The sequence below is a fragment of the Leuresthes tenuis genome, unplaced genomic scaffold (genome assembly GCF_036924035.1).
Source record: "Leuresthes tenuis unplaced genomic scaffold, fLeuTen1.0.hap1 SCAF_14, whole genome shotgun sequence".
Classification (NCBI taxonomy): domain Eukaryota; kingdom Metazoa; phylum Chordata; class Actinopteri; order Atheriniformes; family Atherinopsidae; genus Leuresthes; species Leuresthes tenuis.
Window position 1 is genome coordinate 11217486 of NW_027325368.1, and position 18836 is coordinate 11236321.

An 18836-nucleotide genomic window follows, 5' to 3' on the forward strand; every position below is an offset into this window, starting at 1 on the left:
CAAAAGGACTTTCTCTTTTACCTGTTATATATTATCACAGTTTGAAAGTCTCTGGGGCTTTAGATTAAATCAGTAATTTTCAGCAAAAACTAAAGACCCCACTCTGGGGTCTCTTTACTCGTGATGACTTTTATCAAACTTTTAACCCTCGCTGTCATCCCAGGAAAAACACCATTTTCTGTGATCTTTTTGTTGGATTTCCAGGACTAAAATAAATACAGTAAACTCACTCTCTACCATAATGTTGACTGAGTTATATTTCCCAGTTTCCACAAGTTAAAGAAATAATTTGAGTTAGTACGATGCTTTGAGAACTTTTAATATAGGAGATGGGGACAGAATAAAACAATGTTTAAAACCACACTGACCACAAATGTTGACTTTAAATAAACTATAAAAACAGTAGAACAAGTGACCCCGAAAAAGAGAGGAAGGATAAGTGGGAAGCAGAGAAGGAAACTGTCAGAGGAAAATGTCTCACTGCATATTTGATCTCTTTTGATGAGCCTTACAAGCTAAATTTCACTGGGCTGCTTTACATAATGAAACATAAAGCATGGGGTTCCACAAAGTTTGAATGGCACTGACAAATAAGGTGTTTCTAAAAGTCATCCTTCTTAAATGTTTTAAAAGATCCCACATCATCAAATCTCACCAAAACATTGTTCTGATGTTAAGGATACTTGCACTGACTTAAGCCTTTTGTAATATGGTCCAACCAATCACAAAGTATCAGTCAAATAACCACAGGACTGCTGTATGCCAGACTAGCTTTGTGGCTACTTCACTTGTAGCAGACTTTAAATGATCTCTTGAAGATACTGCACTGAAGCGTCTGCCACACAGAAGTGATGTACTCCTCTCTTTTAAATGGCATGCTCACTCAAATATCAAAGACCACATTTAAATGATGCGCAAACTAAAGCACGCATAATGTCTACAACATCTGTATCTTAAAATTTTAATTGGTTGCCAGATGGATGACCAGATCGGTACTTTGTGAGGGTACATAATTCATCAAATTGAGGCCAAACATATGCTTGAGGGAGAGATGGTCTGTGACTAAACTGGTGGCTTTTAACATGAAGAAGCAAGTCAAAACAAAAACATCACACCTTGCATCGCACAGTTCAAGACAAGAACAAAGCCGGTCACATGTCAACACCTTAGGGATTTTAGAAGAAAAACAGAGCTTTATTTTGGAGCAAAAACATCCCCAAGCTCCTTCTGGGTTTAGAATTTTAGAATATAAAAGTGATTAAGGCTCCACTGGACACTTCCTGCCCTCCTCCAGTACTGATATATTTCCAGGCTGATTTAAGACACAGTTACAGTTTATTCAGGGCCAAAGGGTCAGACACAGGCTGGTGAATTTCAAATGATAACCTTTTGCTGGTTTCCAAACCTACAGTGAAGATAAGACTCAGTTAATGTCAAAGCATGAGGTCAAGGAATCTCTCAGTGAAATGAAAAGATTTCTAAACCCATCCTTTGCCTGATATGATGGTTAATATGCTCCTCTCCATGCATAGCAGTGCCACTTTTCATTTCAGCTAAGACCTCAAATTCTACGAAATGCCCCCCCTGGTTCACATTATTGACAAGAGCAGGTACACAGCCACAAATATGAAAAGTGCATCTTTATGCAATCCAATTTTTTTCTCGATATTTGAGAATCAACTGTAAAGCATTAACAAATGTCTCTGGAAAAGAAGTCCTATTAAATCATTTTGAGACTTTAGGGTGCTGGTTAGTACAACATAATGACAAACAATATAAAAAAATAATCAGTTTTTTTTCATCATTCTGAAAGAGCACACAAAAGGCAGTGTAACCATAGTCCTAATTTCCATAAAACACAAGTTTTCAGACATTTCTACTCAAAAACATATTTGTAGTCATACACTGACTTTCTAAACATGTTATAAAAGTGTTTCAGATGTTTCCATCTGCCTAGTAACGTGTACGTTCCCTTTGTCCCTGTAAGACAGCATTAAGCACACATTAAGGCAGTGACACAGCTCCCCTGGGGGTCAGTGTCTAGCACCTGGATGTTGGAAGCAGATCATCCAGGTCCTGTGGGTTGCAGGGTGGGGCTGTCCGGATCAGGCTTGTGTGGATTAGGATCTGAGGTTTGGGGGCAGGTCAGTGCCTTTGGCTTTATCTTGCGATCCTTGAGCTGTTCCTGAGCAGTTTGCGCAACAGTCAAGAGGTCCATTGTTCTGCTAGTCGTCACCACTACTGTGTGGCAGTGAAATTGCTATGGCAAGGTGTCCTTGGGCTGCATGTCAATGTAATATCCACATTAATTCCAGGACCCAAGTTTTCTCTGCATAAGATTACCTGTAACTAGATGGTAATTTATTATTCATTCTTTTATTATTGGTCATTATCTTCTTGTCTTCTTTACTGGTTGTATACACCCCAATAAAGGCCTCGGTTCACTGCTTTCTTTGCTGCAACCTTCACCAGTTATCTCAGTCATTCTCACACCTCTGATTGCCTCAGGCTGCCTTCCTGGCAGGTGAGTTTTAGCCAGATAACAACACTTCAGAGGTGCCACAGTAACTCATCAACCGGCACAAAAGTACCGTCACAGTTGGATTTTTGCTGAAAAAAAAAATGTATAAGAGTGTAATTTTTTTCTTCTCTCATAATGCAGCTACAGGGAATGTCATGCTCAAGGTCACGTCAGTGTGATAGACATCCACCCAGGGTCACCCTGCTGAAGCACAAAAAAGTTCAAACACGGATGAGTGGTTGAGAAATGGAGCATTATAATAAGTGAAAACTGTCAAACAGGAACAGGATGCAACAGCTGAAAAATACAATCCATAACTTGTTGAAGAGTGCAATACTGATTGCAGTTTGAATATAAAGTATTGCTGTCATGGTAGGTACCCACTCCATCACATACAGTACTTTTATCTATTTAGCATAAGAGAGTTGAAGAATATTCTATACAAGGCTTTATTTCCCTTTCTGTGACATTATCATTCATCATTTCTAAGAAGGTCTGAACAAAGAACAAAGTAGTTCCCAGCAGTAGCCTAAGGAGATGCTTCACTCTTACATGAATACACAAATATGTTTGTGCATCTGCATCTAAGAAGACACTCATTGACATTATGCATTCATGACCCCTTTACCCTTCCAAGCATACCTCTTATCCTAAAACCAAGGTTTAACCCTCAAACAGGGTACTGATGGAGTATCACACATTGCAAACAAATCAAAATGTTCCCAAATTTCCTCAAATATTTTCACTCCCAACGTCTCAAACTCATATTTTTCCTCACAGAGACACACACACATATATATATATATATATATATATATATATATATATATAGTACAAGTACAAGTACACGTACTCCCACAGAGACACACTCACACACAATGCTCTATACTAAATCACGAGTCTCTTTAACAGATGTTCTCCATGGAGCCCTCAGGCTATAAGCCTAGTTCAGTTTATGTGATGTACTCCTCTTAATCAACGGATGAGGAAAACAACAGATATGATTCCTATTAGTAGTCCCATGAGAAGATTTGTAAACTACCAAAACAGATCTTTTTATATCAAAAACATGAATATTTTAATATGAAAATGAGCTGTCTGTGATAACGTAATTTATATCTGACTCCTTAATCCCCTTTAGGTCATCAGAGCTCGAACTAGTAGTTTGACATTTGTAAAAAAAACACTTATTTTCTTTCTAGTGGCAAATTACAAGAGAAGACTGACTTTGGTGGGTTTCCTCGCATGAACTTCAGGTTCTTCCATAAGACTATGACTTGGCCATTCCAAAAGATTAATTTTAGTATTTTAATCATACTTCAACAATGCAACTTGTTTGTTTAAGAATTTTCTTTTTTTTCTTTGCTGCATGACCCACTTTCTGTGTAGATTCAGCTCATGGACACATGCACGGACATTTTCCTTTAGAATTTGCAGCCATGTTTCATAATTCATTGTTCTATCAGTGACGTTCAGTGTTCTCCTGACGGTGGACTCATGAACATTAAGACTGGCCTATATGAGAGAGGTTTAAGGTTGTTCAGAAGTTACCCTGGATTCCTTGTGACCTCATGAACTATTAAACACCTTGCTCTTGGAATGAGTCAAAGCTCTTTGAAACTCTGGTCTTGTCATTTTTTTTTCTGAGGTCCTCGCGAATCAGCCTTGTATCTTGATACGCTTCCACAAACGTGCTAAGAGCTCAGACATCAATCTGTTTCTATTTAAATCAAATATTTAAATCAGATTTTCCTCCTATTGCATGAAAAACTTGACTTTAATTTAATTTTCAACTGCTATGCCAGGAGGTTCGCAATACTCTGGCCACATATAGATATATAATGTTAGATTATATGGAAAATTATGTCTCATTTGTTGGATTTAGTTGTTTGCTTTAAGGACCTGTGTAAAAATGTAATGAAGTTTAATGAAGAGTTGCAGAGAATTCGAATATGTGTCCAGCAAGACTGAAGCTGCAGCCAGAGGCCAGTTAGATTAGCTTGGCCCAGAAGCTGGACACTTGGACAGAACTACAGTAACTTCTTGGGAGTCCATTTGGGTTGCCTAGAAACTGCTTAGAGTTCATCTAGCGCCAAACGTTTGTTAAATAACACACTGATTTGAATTATTTTTTTCAAATAAAAAACAGTCAAACACACATCAAAAGCAATGACACATTAAGTAGTAAATCTGAAGGTTCTGGAAGATCTGATGGACAGGTGCCAAGGTAGCTCCTTTATAAGATAACTGAAAGTGGCAGACCGCCATTAGCTTCATAACTGGTGAACATCAACGATACTTTAAATCACCAAGAAGTCAGATGTTTTTTAGAACCAGAAAGATTCTTAAAATGAGAGATTAAACTGGAGTGAATAGTGAACTAATAACAATAATAATAAAAAACAGAAAATCTTTCATAAGAATAGTGATTACTTAACACTTGGACTAAATGACTGATTGTATGCTATCACATTTGTTATGTCAACTTAGAAGGTTAAGGAGAACAGAAGTGTAAGTTATGTGCTCACAGCTCATTTCTGTTCTCCCCAGTTGGCAGCATGAATCTAAGAACCTTATATTTCTTCATGTTTAGAAGCAGAATAGCTACAATATAAATAAGTCTGAGTCTGAGAGTAAAGGCAAAATCTTGAGCTGGACGAAGATCACAAGCCTTTTTTCTGTCTGTTTCTTGAGCTCTGGGGCTCTTGAGTTTTCAAGCTACAAGCCAGCCCTCCCGGCCTAATGAAAAATGCATTAGCCATGCTACACTTGATACTGGAGAGCCTCAGAGCACTTTCATGGCGCCAGCACATCTTGCTGTAGGCAAGCTCATCTCCGACAAACCAAGTGGTGCACAGAGGGATGGACAGCAGTTATCTTTGGCTTGGTTACAATCAGCCTCGACAGTGTGAGTCTAATGTATTAGGAAACACAGCTAAAGCTGGGTTCACACTTCACAAAAAAAGAGGTCACTTAAAAAGAGCATGTCTCAAGTTTTTTCAGAGTGATCTTTTTATGCCCACAGTTTTGAACTTTCGTCTGAATTATTGCAGCCAGGGCAAAGTCCAGAAAAAAATGCTTTATCTAAAGAAAACCAAAGAGTAGCCTGGTCTTTTGTGAAGATTATATCCCCTGGTGACAGGAGAAGTGATATCATAGGCATGGCGAGAGAGGGGGAGGTAGAGAGGATAGAAACAGAGAGCAAGAGCACACTACACACTGCTCCTGTGAAAGATCTGGGTCAAGGCGCAGGGTAAGATGACAACATATATTGTGCAGGACTTTAAAACAATCCTCTACTATACTATTTTACCACAATTTGAGCATAAAATAAGTGCACAATCAACGTGATTCAGCCACAAAGAAAATCTTAAAAGCTGACAAATATATAATCACAACAACTATTAAGCTGATTTACCTTTAATAAAAAAAAAAAACAATCATGTATGTACTGATTGTTTGTTAATAATCAGTACATACAAGCAAGAGAAGCCCTTATTCAATCTGTGAACACATTGTCCAAACATATGCTCTTTTTACCTTCTTTTTATGTCTGGAGAGCACAACTATAAAGCGCAACAGTATTAAACATGGCTGCATCATCACCTGATTCAAAGCAGCATAATATTTTCTTGAATAGGTATAAATTCGTGGCAATGTCTGTTCAAAATTTGAAAGCTTGTTGTATGATAATACTGTGATTCTGAGCTAAAATCCAAAGTATTTAATTTGGGCAAAGCATCATTTAATTAGATCATCCTCTGCAGGGATAATACACATTGATGCGATTTTGATCAAGATCCAAAAATGCAGCAGTGAAGTAATGTGATTTCTTGAGAAAATTGAGTGAAATTTAAAAATTACGCAAGTTTGTAGAGACAATTTCAGAAGTCTTTTTTCAGAACGTTACTCGCCACTTCAAGCTCTCTATTTGTCTCTTTTCTATTTACCAACACCAAACCGAAATCATCATTAGTGAAACAAGTTATTGTCAGTGTGAAACAATAAACCCATGAAGGTGCAGTTTCACCTCTAACAAAAGACCAATGTGTCTGTCAAACACAGATTATTCTGGAGCACTGAGAGTGTGACTCAGGGATCGAGCGTCAGCCTCACCGTCGTGGAGACAAATGACGACATGATGAATCAGCCACTCTGCTTCAACCACGACAGCACTGACCTTTCAGAGTTCATTAACCAAGTTCACTCAGTTTAAGGTCAGGCAGTTCAGCATGAGATGGAAAAATATTATAGAAGCACACATGTGTCCCGCGAGGGATGAAACTAACTGGAGAATTTTGACAGGTCTGGAGTGACAGGTAAACTCAGTGGAGCTACAGTTGTGCTTACATACCCGTACGTTTCATTGGGCCTGTAATTTGTAATGTCATTCACATTTTAGCATCTAAATAGTCAGACAAACAGCTCAAAAGGTCCAAACATTGTAAGTCTTTTCTGATGATGACAACTGGGAACTTTTCATTGTTAAATTTAGTCTTGAAAAGGTTAAAGATTTGAGGCAAAGAAAAACTGAAAACCAACAGCAAAAGAGAAAATAAGACTAGAAATCCCTTACAAGTAAGAATCAAAATAATAGCTTCTAAAAGTAAATCATTTGGACACTATTTTACATTTATTGTTAGACAAAACTCCTTGACACAGTGTTCCAGTCCAACACTGCTCATTCTGCCTCCTTCCTAAAATAATGGACTGTTATTTGGCCTGTTGAAGACTGTCGGATGCAGACATGTATCAGCTGCCCTAAAATAGGGTTTGTCTGGTATGTACCTGTAAATCCAAAAGAAAAACAGTTCCGATGACTTGACCGATCATTCAATGCAGTCGTCAAATAAAATTGCCAAACTGTTACTGATGCCAGCATCTTAAATTTGTTTGGTTGTTTTGCTCTATGAAAATTATATAAGAAGACAAGGGAATCCTGAGGTGTGCTTGTGGTGAGGTGCGCGATAAGTGGTCCCACGATAACCCTATATTTGCTCTTTTAAATGGCTCTGATGACTTCAGGCAGAAGCATTATTACATGATCAATGAACAAGTATTGCTTCTAGCTGTCAAGAAGTGCACACTAGAATCAAGCAGCTCTGCTGCCTGAGGGTACGATTGAACAGAAACTTTCTACTGACAATTCTTCATCATTTGCACTGTGTGCACCACTTTGATACGAGTCCACTGTTGCCTGATGTAATATAAAGGGCCATATTTCCACACGTGAATATGCCACAGCGCGACGCATTAATGGTAGAGCCGAGAACTGAGTGTATAAGGAGCCGATAACTATTGGAAGAGAACTGAAAACAGAGGAGAATTAAGTAAGAGTAACAATCTGACCTTAAGCTTCCCTCGGCTGTCAGTTTTATTAGATCTGTTTTGAGTGGTCAGATAACTGTATCTATACTGAAGTTAAAATCGGATTTCACAGTGATCACATTTGGCTATCTATAATCTGTCTTAATACGCTAAAAGGAGTGACAACTTTTGGTGATTGGCGCTTGTTTAATTTCAACTTTTATTAACATCAGATTTAGTCATCCACGGCTCACCAACAACCCTTGTTTTGGCTAAAATATAGAACAAAAACTTGAAGCTAGTCACTGTTTAAAAACTGAAACCCTACAGGGACCATTCCTGTTTATTCCTGTTTGCATCATGAGCTTTAAAGCCAAGTAAAAAAAACTGACCACTGGCAAAAAGACTCTATTTTATAAAAAAATAATATATTTTTGAATGAGTTTATTCAACTTCAAGGTTTGCCTCTGTGCTTTCAGCTGAGAAAAGCCTCTTTATAAGGGACACGTTTATTCTGCGCCCTTCCCAGCCTGATTCAGCTCTATCACTCAGCCAATTTACTGGTGACTTAAGTACATGCAAAAAAAAAAAGAAAAAGAAAACAATGGAGCCAAAATGCTGTTTCCCCATAGACCTTTTAAACTACTGACAGGTCAAGGTCAGTTTTACTACTATGACCTTTTGATCAGTGGAGGTTTCATACTTGCCCTGTGCTATGAAGTAGCATTGGTATGCTGGTGGTGCTTAAGATGTACGTTAATCTTATAGTGAGGCTACAGAAAAAAGTAAAGCCATCACCAAATCATTATGTTTCATCCTCTGATTTTCTGCTGCTTATCTGTGAGCGGTTATGGGTGCATCAATCTGAGCAAAAATACACAGACTTCTGTCTCCTAAGCCACCTCCCTCAGCTCTTCCAGGTAGACACCGAGTCCTTCCCAAGCCAGGTGAGAGATATAATCTCTCCAACAGGTCCTGGATCTACTGCGAGGCCACCCCAGCTGGTTAAGTTCAATGCAGAGGAGCAACAGTAAATCTACTTGGAGCCCCTCAGATCAGTACATCTGCATCACTCCAGATGCTGCTGCTGCTCCGATCTGCCTGCAGATTTACTGCTTCATTCTATGCAAACCCTGAGATACTTAAACTCCTCTACTTGGGGCAGCAACTCACTCCAAACCCCTTTTCTGACTAAGAACCATGGACCTCAGACCTAGAGGTGTTAATTCTAATCCCTGCTGCTGCTGCCACTCAGCCACAAACCAACCCAGTGTGCATTCAGAGTCTCCATTTGATTTTATGCTAATCCCACAGATAACTTTTAGTTTTTACAAAGGCTTTGGACCAAATAACCCAACACTGCCATCCTCAAAACCCCTCTGCTTCTACAGTTGAATAGTGCTAGCACCTGTTATCCTGAAACTTCAGTGAGAGATCCTTGTACATCTAAGTATCTAACTAACTGCACAGCTGCCTTTAAATAACTTGAATTGAATGGTTTGTCAGATGATGCTGCAGTTATAAAGTCAAGATTTTATTAGAGCAAAGAAACAGTGTGGAAATGCTTTAAGTGACCGCGGGTTGACAGGTAGTGTTAATGGGCTGATTTTAAGTTACAGTTTCTAACATGTTTTGTCAACTGACAAAAGAACCAGAAAAGAATGTCAGTGAGGGCAGCTTTATTGGGATTGTGGCTGTTACCAAGAAAAGATGGAATATGGGAGAGTGTGCAGAGTTCCAAGGCCCATTTGAGTCCAGTTGAGCATATAAATGCAGAAGTGATTAGATCCCTGACTGCATTGCCAGAGTGTGTTGGCTGGTTCTGAGAAGTTTGATTTCATAGGATATCGATCAGACTAACGTGCTTTCATGCATTTCAAAAGTCTTGTTTTGGTCGGACTAACACAATGATTCTTTTTTCAGTGTTTGAACATAAGGAGCGTGAGAGGGAGGTCAGTCCACGCTGTTGTGTGATTATTGTCACAGGTTCTACCTGGTGAAGTCTGCACAGTGGCTCAAAAAAACAAAAACAAAAAACGCTGAAAACGGAGCCGAGCAGACAAGAGCAAAACAAGATTAAAAACAAAGCTTTTTGGAAGAAGACAAAAGAGAAAAGGGTATAAGCCAACCAGAGATAAGGTCAACCCTCCTCCACTCAACTCTACCCATGTCGATATTAAATTGCCTCTCAGCTGAACTGTTAAAAAGTCAGACGTCTTATTGCTCCTTGTTGCTCTGCTCTTTTTCCAGCTTTTTCTCATCAAAGAACAAGTGCCCTGCTTTGTTTCAAAGGTCCACTGCTTCCCACATCTTTGTAAATGTGTTTACAAAGACTGAATTGACAAGCAGCAGAGGAATCAAAGCGATATCACGGTGTGAAAAAGTATTTGACAACGGAAAAGTATCTTTATGCTAAGTCAGACTTATAAAGCCATTTGAGGAGGTCTCCAACGTTGTGTCTAGTGATTCTCAGCAGGCAGGCTGCAGCCACATTATGCAAAAACACAAAGTCCAGTCGGTGGCTGCGGTCCACATTCTACAGTGGAAACATCATCATCTTGCTCTGTCCTCTTTCGCTCCTTCTCCTTCCCCTTCTCTCTGATCCAGCTGCTCATTTGGCAACGAAGCAAAGAAATAAATGAAGTGCGGCAGTGGAAGAAAGGCTTTACGGGGAGAAGGATTATGGGTAGTTGGAGTGAGATGAGGATTTCTTTTTTCTTTCACTTTACTTAAATGAGGATTTTTTTGGATGAAAAGATCAGCGGGGTATCTGTTTTAAGGCCACTTCTTTCCGGTGATATTTTCAGTGGACGCCGGTTCCTTCAACCTGTGTCCTAGAAGTTTCCATCTCTATTCAATAAAGTTCAATAAAATAACATAAAATATTTATGTATAATAGAAAGCCTCATGCACTAAAAACAGTGGTTTCAGTCAAAGTGAAAAGAAACTTAGTAGGACTGAAAGCCAGCTCTTTTTAAGTTTGGGCAATTTGGAAAAAAAAATGTCCAACTTGTCATGCTTAACCCTGAGTCCAACAACTGCAGTGGCTGATTCAGTATATTCATGGCTTTGTGAGTGCATTATGTGTCAGAGGCCGGAGAATCTCTGAGTGAACCTGAAACATTTAATTAATTCAAACATGGAAGTGTTTGTTGCCAAAAATGTATGTAAATCACAAAATTTCGATCAATAAGATTTTTAATTTTGAAGCAAATGGAAGGGAAATTCTCTGAATAAAGCAGTTTTCCTTCTTTGCAAATGTAAGCCACAGGAAGAGGAGTCTGATGGTGTCAAATGAAGGATGCCTTCGGCTGCAGCCTTTTTGAGCAAAGCGGTGGGTATAACATTTGCTACTGCACTGCCAGCTCTCAAGCACTATGAGTGAGACACGTTCCTGCGACACACATCTGTTTTCCCATGTAATGACAAACAAAGTCGTAGCTGATAATGCTGCGGATTGAACAAAGCACCATCAGCTCACATACAGATAAGGCAGAGAGATAGAAGGCAACACTGTGCAGCTATTGAGCTCAATTTTCAAGGCAGTCAAACATTAGATTAACAAAATAAATCGTAAAAAAGCTACCAAAAATCATCCCTTCTACCCACAAAAAAGCAATTGCTGATCATCTAACCTAGTGGTTCTCAACTTTTTTGAGCCATGACCCCCGAGAATAATTAGATTGCTGGTCATGACAACAACCTTCTAGTTACACCGCAGAACCTCACGACCCTCTAGGATACTCAACCCCAGCTTAAGAATCACTGATGAAACCTTTGCTTCTTTTTTATGATAGAGAGGATGTTAATCAAACTTTAAAAAAAAAAAGACTTTAAAACTTTTATCACTTGTAGCACTGGGGTGCCACAGCTTAAAATGTAATATATGTTTTGGGCTGTTCTTGAGACACTTAGATGACAAGAGCCTATGTTCCTGTCTCAATGACGCTCTCCATCCATCCATTTTCTATACCCGCTTAATCCGTCGGTTGGGTCGCAAGGGGGCTGGAGCCTATCCCAGCGGTCATCGGGCGAGAGGCAGGGTACACCCTGGACAGGTCGCCAGTCCATCACAGGGCCACATAGAGACAAACCACACACACTCACACTCACTCCTAAGGACAATTTAGAGACACCAATTAACCTGACACGCATGTTTTTGGACGGTGGGAGGAAGCCGGAGTACCAGGAGAGAACCTATGCATACACAGGGAGAACATGCAAACTCCACACACAAAGGCCCCAGGTGGGGATCAAATCTGGAACCCTCTCGCTGTGACGGTGCTAACCACCACACAACCGTGCAGCCCCTCGATTACGCTCTTATTTTTTATAATATTTCGTAAAAAAAAACAAAAAAAACCACAGGAAATATTCAAAAAATGTTTCTTAAAATCCTTAAAGTTAATCACATGTTCGGAGAGAAGGGGCCCATCATTACTTTATGTGCACAACAAATTCTACTTTGATAATAGCGTAAAATGGTCAACAACCAAAATTTGATACTAACATGTGAACCAATCTATGATGTGCGATTTGCTATTTTCATACAGAGGTTATTGAGATCAGTTACTAAGCAATTTTTATATCACTATCAACTTACTTCACAGTATTTGCCACAACAGTCTACAACCAGTTGTTTGTACATTACCACAGCAACAGAAGAAAAGCAATGTGACGTGATAACACACACAGCTTTCCTGGGCAGGAAAAGGTGCATAGGCTACTACGCTCAAATATACTGTACATCAAACCACACTTCAGTTACTTAATATGTGGTGCATGAGGTGAGAGTTCCAACTCAGCTTTCGTCCTGGCCCCAGAGCAGTGACTAATGGAGATGCTGTCATCATGGAGAGGTTGCTAGGAAGCCAAACATGCATTTCCCAAAAAAAGTCAGTGTTCCTTTAAACAGCATCGTCCCCGCACAACTGAGGGGCCTTTTGTGCCTTTTAGTAGTTGATGATAGAGGAGATGAACAAGACACAGGACAGGAAAAGAACAAAAGCACCACAAAGGGCACGTCACACACACACACACACATACACACAGGTGTTTTTCACAGAACTCATCTCCTGAAAAGGCCTGGCTAGTTACCATGACAACAAAACCCAACATCAGAGAGCGACCAGGAGAATGAATCCGTGGCAGCTGCTGTTGCCGCTGACTGCCGGGACAGGTAGGTGAGGATAATGAGTGAACCTGAGGAAACCAATGTGAAACAATCTGTTTGCTCCTCACAGCTTCATTTCGCTGAGCTCTGTGAGAGGTGGAGGAGAGTTCACCTGCTCAAGTGTAACCTGATTATTGTCAGCTCCTGCAAACAGAAGGACATTCCTCTGGACTGAGCAGATACAGAAAATGACTCAAGACGGATCCAAATACTGTAACAGCATACTCCAGACGAGAAACACCTAATAGGAAGCCTTGGACTGAATATAATAGAGCATTTTAACAGATTCTACAGTGATACAGAGATATGGCCACTGAATGAAACAGTGTGCAGCAGAGCAAACTGACATTTGGAAAAAATACCACTGAGAGTTACAAATTTATTTTCACTGAATATCCCTGAAACAGATCCAGCCAAACAATGCTATCATCATATTTGCACAAGGAGTTGGTATTTCAGATCGTTCTAAGCTCAGCCAAATTACCATCTGAACATTTACTAAGGAGTGAATTAAAGAAAAGGGGTTTCAATACAAGCCAAATCTCACAGAAACTTTAGGTGTTGTTTACATAGAATGGATGTGACTTATAATTTATTGATAGTTGTGATTATAATTCATAAACAGTGAACATTTTGAATATGTGAAACTGAATATGTTAACTAAGAGCCAGAGAACTGACTTTGTTCTCCGAGCTGTTCTGATCACTGGTCTGATCACTATAGGATCTGTGAAAGCATCCTTTGAGTAAATATTCCCAATGCTTTCCAGACTTGGTAAGTATGAAGAAATCAATAATTCTATGAGTTGTAGACCCGAGTCAAGCCTCACAGTAACCCTGAGAGTCTGATTTGCATTAAAAAGATTCTGTAAAAATCACCAGTGCATTCAGATTTGGTGTTGCATAATATTTATAACCAGTAACCGCAAGGTGTACTTGAGAAGCTGTGTGAGCTTTCTTACTGCACTAATGATATCCTGAACAACCTTTTTCAAGTCAGTGGCTTTCTGTATCAGGACATAATAAAAACTGTTTGGTTCTTAGCAACTGTAACATAAGAATGAGGTAAATACAGCTTCTGATGAACAACAACACAAGACATATTACACCGTGTCATTACTTATCTAACCAAAACTAAGCTAAAATGCAGAGGCAGTGTGTACTGCCTCAATAGGAATTAGGAGAGTAATTAACAACAAAGTCCTGCTCATCAGAGGCACTTGATTAATTGGTCACCAGCAAGTGTGAGCACCTCTATAAAAGCAGAAGTTTTGGCAGTTTGTTGGCGTGGTTGGCATTCAGGTGTGTCTTAACACAAAGGAAAGGAGGAAAGAGCTACATCTCAGACTCTACAGGCCTCAGTCATTGTGTTAAATGTAAAAGTTTGAGACAAAACGAGACAAACAACCACACACGCTCACACTCACAAGCAAAAAAAAAAAAGAAGAAGAACCTGGCAGGTTTGTAAAGTTTCATCTGAATAAACCACAAAAAAACTAAGTTTGGACAGACAAGACCAAAGTGGAGAAGTCTGGCTAGTTTACTTCACTGGTTTTAATAACGTAAACAATGCTGTGTCCATGCAACAAGTCTTTTTCTTTGGACATTCCTAACAGATACCCAGCAGGTGTGTTGAAGACCAACAAAATTAGAAGAATTTGTGCTATGGCTGCCCAGCATATAAAAGGCCAGTATATCTGCATATGCCTCCTCTCTCATAGAGAAATCCAATCTGACTAATGATTTTATAGGAATCATACATATTGGGTCATTAAATTAAAAATATAGTAGAGATTGCCCGAACGATCTGCTTATGGTTATGATTATGATTAGTTGTCACACATCCAGGATTAATTTAATTCAGAAGCAGTAGGATATATTGTGAACGGAACATTAAAACATCATGGGAGCAGAGTAACATTCTAATCAAAGCTTTGCAATCTCTCCACTTCACAGACGGGCTGAACCGTGAATATAAATGGTTAATGTTCACAGAAGTTGTGTAGTTCATTTACATGAGTTTCGTCCTCTGTGCTGTCTCTACATTATGTCTGTTTCCATATCTGTCAAGTGTCCATGCAGCCAAACACACTACAACTATCCAATGTCATCCAATGTCTTCAGCAAAAACTTGAGGCCAGAGCCGTTATCATCTTAACCCAAAAGACCCATAATATGATCAGTCCCACCTGTGACCTTTTAGTTTCAGATTGATGGGATCAACCAGAAGCAACCCTGCTACCTGTAATTAAGCACCCTGATGGCATAACCACTTCTCGCCTGGGGCAAGCTCACCGATAAAACAGCAGATTTTCACAGCAGATGGTCAAACGATGCCTGCACATTATCACTGAAATGGCTCACCCAAACACTGAGACACTACTCCTTAAATCAGCAGTCAATGAAACACAGTAAAGTCCACTTACTGACGATAACAACAGCCGTCTATTTCCAGCGAGAGTGGACCTAACTTCTAAAGCAGCCAAATAGGATTTTAGCACACTGTCTTAAATTTGCTCTTTGCACTTGTGTTTTTCCTTCTGCGACATTTCAAAATATCTTCAGAGAGGAAATAAAAGGTCTGTCAGTCCATGGCACAGGAGACTCCATCTGAGTACAGTGCATTAATATGCCCAAAGCTTCAGGACAAGCGAGTAAATGGAGCTGCAGCAGATATGGTTTTGTCAATCGAGGTGGACATAAAATCCTATAGCACATTACGCCCTGTGAGTATTTACTCAGCTAACTAAATGGTTAATATATGATGGGGGGGGGGGGGGGTTGTTAATAGTCGATCGAAAGCAAAATAATCAACGAGTACTTTGACAAATTTTGGATATTTTCTGTCTTCTGTTAAACTGAAAACCTTCAGGTTTAACTGACAGACAGCCAAAACAAATCATGTGTTTACATAACTTTTTGCCTGAGGATTCTGTGAGGAACATTTCATTTTCCCCAAATTTGACCGAGTGCTTAATCAAGGAAACGATAAGCTCATTAATCACTGATGAAAACAGTGCTTAGTATGGGGTCTGATGATAAACACAAGCACTGAAATTGCATTCACGCCGAATTGAACACGACAAGAAGAAAGATTCCTGCATACAGCATCAAAGGCAAAATTATTAAATGCACTCCACCAAAGCCAACTCTGCATGAGGATAACTTCTCAAAGTGAGGTGGTTCCAGTCCACTGGCTACTTTCGCCTCTTTTTTTTAGCAGCCCTAAAGAGATACTGTGTCATAAACGAGAGAGATGTCAGAGTAGATTATGGTCTAGGTGCACAGCTTCTGTGTAAACGCCTGGTTAGGTTAAGCTTTGTGATAAAGATGCCTACTTTTGCTCCTCGTCTTCTGGCACATTCCCTCATTGCCTTCGCACACTGGTGCGCTTTGCTCTTAGTGTGCTGTTACTGGACCATTAGACATGAGATGCTGTGGTCTACTCTCAGGTTCCTATGTTTTCCTAATAATAGCCCCAGCATCTGGAAAATTGCACTTCCAAAGTAGATATCAGCACCTCCTTCACCTCCTTCCCAACAGAGAGGGAATGCATGGTTGATTCTTCTCAACGGTCTGCATTCTAATGTAGTTCGTTTACTGTAAAGAACAGTAAAGGGAGGCTAAGGAAAGCCCAGTATGGCGGGTGTAAGGATGCTGCTAGTTCGTGGAAATGTGGACAACAAAAGGAGAGTAGGAGCAGTGCCTCCGATCATATCTCCGCGATAAGAAAAACTCACTTAAACGCTGTAAACTGCAGGACAGCTGGACATAAATGTGAAGGATTAAAGGTAACAAAGGCAAGATGCCACGCTTAAATGCACAATGCATCCCAGAAAGCATGCAGATGGAGCACCTACCTTGTGTTCTGAGGCGGATACTTCTGTCTGTGCTTCTTCTCTGCAGGAGCACCGCTGGTTCTGTTCGCATCAGCCGAGAAAAGAAAATGACAATAAATCAACTCACAATGAGCATTGAGCTGTAGAAACGTTGTATCAAATGCACGAAAAACACTAAAAGCAAGAGGCTCAGCCCAGCTCGACTCTGCTCAGGATAACTATGCTCTGTTCGCGTCCACAGACTGGCTGTAATGTATCCTCATCAGCAGGAAAAAAAGCTGCATGTTGTGAAGCATTACGCTAGCCAGGCGACTAACGTAACTCTTAACGGTATTCTAACGCAAGCCGGGGAGGAGAGGGATGCTTGTTCCCCCTTTTTTCCGTCATCCCGCCGTGTTTTGGTGAGGGTGATAGGAAAGCAGGGGAGAGATGCTCTCAGGCTGAGGCAGCGAGCAGATCCCTTCGCTCTGGTGCCTACGGAAGCCTGCTTGGTCCGAATTTCCTTTCTCTTTTTAATTTGTTCATCTGATAAGAGTGAAGTGAACATTACATGTACCCACTTTCCCTAGCCTCACACAACAGAAGACAAAGGCTGTAATAACTATATCAATTATTATGATAACGAAGTACTTCAACAAGAAAAAAAGTTTTAATTAGATATGATAATGGGAGTTGAATAATATCAATTCAGAAGCTCAATGAAATTTTGCTCCAGTACACAGACATAAAACATACAAACTCCACTTTCTATTCAACCACTATGAATAGATCATTCAGTCAACTAAAGATCATCAGGTTTTAGTGAGTTCACTTTATTTATTCTGAAATAACAATGCAATGCTGCATGATTTTATATTTATCTGAAAATGTCTACACATCTGTACATTTAATCGAAAGAGTACTGTTCAAAGAAAGATGTCCATCAAAAGGTAGCAATAATACAAACTTGGCAACATAAAGGAGGTATGAACAGACACTGATCTCAGACACACTTGTCACATGATTGTGCTTTTTTCTGTAACTGAGCCATAAATTCACTTATAGTATAGGTTCAACACAACCTGTAGCCATACAAAGTGGTGTCATCGGAGAGATGAGCATACTCCTAATTCTGCTCTGAATGTAAAGGATAAACGCTGTGTTTTATCTAATGTAACAAAATTCAGCCAGTCATATCTGCACATCGTCACACAACCTCTGTTGTTTGACATCAGAGATAAGCCTCAACACAAAATCAGTGCCTCCTATCTCATGCCTAAACCTTACCAGCTCATCCAATTAGGGCAGCTGGATGCTAGCAGCTGAGATGAGCCGGTCATTCATTTGACTTTCCAGGAAAAAAAAAATGACAACAAAAAGAACTTACAGCACACTACTTAATGTGACGCACCACAGAGAGGATTATGCTGCCTCAAAAATAAATGGGTGAGTCCATAAACTCGCTCACACTCTGCAGTACACCCTTGATCCCAGATTTAAGATTTTCAGTGACATTGGGACCCAGTCCCACCCCTTACCTTGGCTCTTACCTACATTTTCCAGAGGTAAGGTGTACCTTAAATAATGAGAGTCAAAGAGCAGTTGTTATCTCGGCCTTCACCAGGTGTATTGGGAGCAATTTCAATGGCTAGATGACCACAGTTCCCTGATCCAAAGGAAAAGAGGCACCAAGGATATTACAGTGGCAGGGCCAAAGGGAGGACTGGGACTGGGCCTTGGTCACAAACTGACTTAATATACTCGCTGTTGAGTACAACAGAAAAATAAGGTTTGTTCTTTGTCTGAAATTGAAAGGTATACTTAAAAGAAAAAAAAGTTGCACTTTAACAGGAAGCTGTCTTCTATTGCCTTTAAGTGCTCATAATCTAAAGGTCTGTACATTTCTTGTAATTATCCGATCATTTTCAAAACAGACAACAGGTGCTCTCTTCATTATCACCTGCCAAGTATGAAATATTCTCTATAGTCAACTGGAGAAGACAGATGCGTTCAGGACC

The 18836-nt window shown here is 39.8% G+C and overlaps 1 protein-coding gene across 1 annotated transcript in view; it reads right to left on the reverse strand.

Moving 5' to 3' along the window:
• Window positions 1–17295, reverse strand: part of b4galt2 (UDP-Gal:betaGlcNAc beta 1,4- galactosyltransferase, polypeptide 2) — a 167004-nt gene extending 149709 nt beyond the window's left edge. The window contains exon 1 of the mRNA XM_072363148.1: window positions 16861–17295. The gene's annotated coding sequence lies outside the window, so the exon portion shown is untranslated. The remainder of the gene's footprint in view (window positions 1–16860) is intronic.
• Window positions 17296–18836: the final 1541 nt, after the last annotated feature.